This window comes from Arvicanthis niloticus, chromosome 4, assembly GCF_011762505.2.
Source record: "Arvicanthis niloticus isolate mArvNil1 chromosome 4, mArvNil1.pat.X, whole genome shotgun sequence".
In the NCBI taxonomy this organism is placed as follows: domain Eukaryota; kingdom Metazoa; phylum Chordata; class Mammalia; order Rodentia; family Muridae; genus Arvicanthis; species Arvicanthis niloticus.
The window spans coordinates 119,666,393-119,671,516 of record NC_047661.1 but is presented as its reverse complement, the minus strand read 5'-3'; positions in this window follow the sequence as shown (position 1 = coordinate 119,671,516).

Genomic DNA, 5,124 nt, shown 5'->3' with positions numbered 1-5,124 from the left:
ATGAGAAGGACAGAAGATGGGGAGTCGAAGATAACTATAGGATTTGGAGTGGCTACAAACTGGAAGATAGTAAGGCCAATGGGCCAACTGCAAGAAGACAGTTCTACATCCCTGCAAGGCAGAATCCATCCAAATCTTGAGCCAACACTCTTTGCCCAAATGGCACAGCAGAGGGAATAATGAGACAACCATGTAAGCTAACCAAGTCAGAATTTGAAAAGAAAAAAAAAAAAGAAAGAAACATAGATAAAACAGATTTCACTGAAAGAAAGCAAACCCAGAAGTAAAGTCTCAAAATCAGGATGAAACCCAAGGCCATGTCAGAATGAAAAGGACACGGGAAGCAGGCATACGGTGATAATGATAGCTAGCGTGGTTTGAGAGCTAAGTGGCAGGCGTGAAGTTATTTTGTCTTCACATATATGTCTGTTAGCTCCAATGATTTACAGATTAGAACAAGATAAAACAAGGTTAAGTTGCTTGTTTAAAGTCACGCAGTTGATACAATGCCACAGCCTTTACTCACTATCACACTGACACACTGTAGTCACACTGTAGTCTTACGTTGAACCATCTGGCTAGGTGGCCAGAACTATAATCTCAGAACTTTGAGGCTAAGATAGAGCATCTCAAGTTTGAGGTTAGCCCAAGTTAGTCTGGGCTACACATTGAGACCGGGCCTACTCAACCCCCTTGAGAATTACTTATCAACCCTGTTACTAGCTAAGAAGCCAGAGTATCAACAGAAAGGGGGAACTCAAGCACAGTGAAGTGATCCTTCCTTGGTCAGAACCTGATGGGCTCACTGCCTCAGCCAAGCGAGTCCACTAGCAGAGATACTGTGTTTTCAAGCCGGCATAGATTTTTAAAGTACCTATGAATTTTGAAATACTGGAAGTTTACAGAGGTACATGGGACTCATATAATGTACTCACTGAGACTCAAACATTTATTCTTTATTTTAACTGGAGTTGTAATTTATATAATTCTTAAACTGCATATAAGTTTCCTAAGATTTCACCTCTCATGATTGCACTCCTTTCTGGCATTTCACTAAAGACCTTGAATGCAAACTGATATATGATTCCATGTATTTTTGCTGTTTAAAATGTATATATATGTAAATTATTACTCATTGGATTCTTTCACATGCAAGATATAAATGCTGAATCAATGTGGGAAGCATCAAGTGTCTGCTTAAACCCGATTTGATTATACCTAAATATAAAATATAAATTAGCATTTTATTCTTGGTTGTATTTATTGTTGTATTATATCATGCATTAATTAAAAATATATGTGTTTTAGAAACAGCTAATTTTCAATTCACCTGCATATACCATCATAAGGTCAAAATGTGTAAAGATTTAGAGATTTATACTTAATTTTTAACAGAATTGTGGCATATTCTTATTGATTACATTTTGGATTTATTACCAATTTTATCACTGTATTAAGGCTTTAAAAAGTACCAAATAACCAAGCTCTAAGATGTCTATGTTTGTAACATTGCCAAACATCATTTTTCTAGTCTATTGATTTGATTGACATGTAGGTATGATGCAAGGGGAAGCCATTATTAATAGGAAGGAAAGTTATGACTATTGAATCATGACACTTTGCTGTTTTAAGTAATTTGCTGGCTCTGTGTTCTCAAAGAGAACATGGTTGAAATGGAGAACGGGTTAAGAAGTCTGTACCTTTTTTTAAAAAAATCAAAACACTAATGGAATGAGATATTGAGGTTTAAAATAAAATAAGTACTTTGGGGTGGAGAGTGTCAGGAAGGTACAACACCAAATCATACTTGGTTCTCAGATTCCCACTCGTCTGCTTTCCTCACCACCCCCATTCCTGGTTCCCGGAATGTGAACCTCCCATAGTTGTCACACAATGAAAATTATGGCCACACGACTGACCATGAATAATCAAAGAAGTTTCATTTGGTGAAATATGACTTAGCCACAAACCTGAGACACAGCAGTCTCCCAAGCACAATGACATGTACTACTGGGGAGAACCTATAACTCATTCTATTGGTTCCTTTTGTTCCAATGTGGGGTTGGCTAAATCACAGAGAATAGCGGGGGAAAGGCTCAGGCTTAAACTTATTTAGGTTCACCCAGTGTTATTTTCTACCCTTTATCTTTGTAATCCATCCAACTTTAATCATCCTTTAGAAAGTATTGGGTATTCTTTAACATAGGAGTCGAGATAATGGGGATGGCCATGGGACTGTAAGTCGACCACTACACTTACCGGGGACAATACTCTACTTTTGATGTGGCATCTTTGAGATCTAAGTAGCCTATTCCTCGAATGTACAAGGATCTCAGCATCACATCATAATAGCCTGTTTGAATTCTCAACCTTTATGCACCAAACTTACAATGGACCCCAAGCTGGGCTCTTTGTTCCTCCTTTTCCAAGCAGCACCATCTCTCAAATTCACCATTATCAGTCATAAGCACCCAGTCACAAAGTTTTAGCTATGCTCTTTGCACCCAGTTCCTAACCTTTTGACACTCCTTCTGTCTATCCTGTGTGTGTATGCACACACACTTATGTGTGTGCATGTACTGCTGCTTATGAAAGGTATATATGAATATGTTGGTTGAGATTAAGATAAGTAATGTAGAGAGTACCAGGGAGTTACTTTACCAAAATCAATCTTCTCTCCTGCTCCCTTTCTCTCTGTTTGTCTCTCTCTGTCTCTTTTAGTGTGTGTGTGTGTGTGTGTGTGTGTGTGTTTAGTAACATGCTGAAATAATTATATATATATATATATATATATATATATATATATATATATATATATGTTAAACAATTCATGTCAGGCACAGAAGGCATTTAAAATTAAAAAAAAAAAAAAAAAGCATTAAAAGTAGCCAAGAGTGACTTCATAATTTAGAATCTCCATAGTTTGGAAATTAATGACATTGCTGACAAACTTGGAACAATACATATACCAGTTTGAAGGGATAAAATTTGGAAACGTTCAATTCCAACTGACAGGGAACCTTAATGTGCAGGAACTTCATAGCAACTGATAGACCTGCAATCAAGATACAAGATAAATAACAAATTAGAAATACAGAATGTGTTCATTTGTTAATTTATATTAGTGTTTATTGGATGTCATCTGAATTTCAGCCACTGTTCTGGATGCTGAGGAAAAACTGGCCACAGATACTGTGGTCACATAGCAAGTACTCCAGGGATAACCTAATGACTAACCAAAAGGCTGCAAACTTTAAGTGACACAAAGACACTTCTCCATGGGGAAATCACACTTGAATCTTCTATCAGTATGGTTAAGACATCTGTCCCAAGTACAAACAACAATGTGCATAACTTGGTGCTGAAATGGTCCTTGCCTTGGAACAGTTGTAAAACTTAACAGAGCCCATGCCTTAAGAGGACTGGATATAAGTCAGAGGAGAAAGTGTGTGAATGGCTGTTGTGAGTGAGGGCACAGGATTCTATAGAAAACATGACAGGGAAGTCTTTCATGAAAAGAGAGAGCTTTCAGCAGTGTCAACTGATGCAGGAAAAGAGAACAGAAAATATTGGACTCGGCAGTTGAAAAGAAACTGAGCATCTTTGGAAGGACTTCTGAGGAGACACAATTAGTAGTCAAAAGTTAGGGCAATCTTAATGGACTGGCACAGAAGCCTGATGCTCAGAGCCACACTGCTGGAGAAGCCTGACCTTAAAAAGTCAGCCAAATTAATAAATGAGAAGTGGGGGAAGGGTGCTACAGGCATCTGAGAAACACATTTTTAAATTGCATTTCAATTAAATTTTTAGTTAGTATACAAAATAACATTTTATTGTGACTTTTTGTGTGTGTGTATATATGTATATATACATATATATGTTTGTGTATATAATTGAATTTGGCTTTTATTTGTCCTCCATTACCCTCCAAGGAACAGATTTTCAAAAGCTTGTATAGTGTATAAAAGTAGAAGCTGACTTGATTATCAATGAACACTTGAAGTATTCCATTTAGCTTAAAACTGTCTACCTCTCTTTGCAATTGGGGTTCCTCCCCCCCCTTAAATCTGGAAATTCAGCTGTTTAACCTCTTCTCCCTCTGGACCTGGAGAAGGCTGGGGAAGATGCTTTAATTTTCAATTAAGTAGACAGTTAAAGACCTATAAATAAACAAGGTGAGGGAGTCTGTTATCTGGTTTAACCAGCTTAAGAAATGAGATAGACACGACATAGATGCAGAGTATTTCAGTCCCCACAGCTTGTAAAACATCTCATATTAAATGATACAACTATGATATCAGCGAACTGGTAGATGGTAATTGTCAGTACAAAATGAAATTCTTCTACAATAAGATGAAACATTGCCGAGAAATCTGTCAGACAACCTTGCGATCATTCTCATCCTCGTTGGTTCGTCCCATTGAATTATGTTCATTGTATAAATCTACAGTCATCTAGATCAAAAGGATCAGCATGGCGAGGCTAGAGAGCAGCAATGACTGAGCAGTGGTCGGGTGGTTCTATAGTAAGAGCTGTGTGACTGATGGTTCAGAGAGGAGCAATTCTGAAACAGGGACAGGACATCAAGGTGGGGGGATGGGGTTGCCGTCCCACAGTCGAAAGCTCTGACCCAGAATTGTTCCTGTCAGTAAGAACTGCAGGGACAAAAATGGAGAAGAGCGTGAGAGAAAGGAGGTCCAGTGACAGGCCCAAATTGGGATCCAGCTCAAGGGGAGGCAGGCAGGGGCCCTGAGACTATTATTGATGCTGTGGTGTGCTTGCAGATAGGAACCTAGTATGACTGCCCTCTGAGAGGCCCAACAAGCAGCTGAAAGAGGCAGATGCAAATACTAGCAACCAACCAATGGACCAAAGCTGGGGATCCCTGTGGTTGAATTGGGGAAAAGCTGAAAGAAGCTGAGGAGGGTGACAGCTCCATGGGACGACCAGTAGTCTCAACTGACCTGGACCCCCAGGATCTCTGAGACACCAAGCCACCAACCAGGCAGTATACACCAGCTTATGTGAGGCCCCCAACACAGATAGAGCAGAGGACTGCCTGGTCTGGCCTTAGTGAGAGAAGATGTACCTAACCCTTGAAAGAATTGTGGCCCCAGGGAGTAG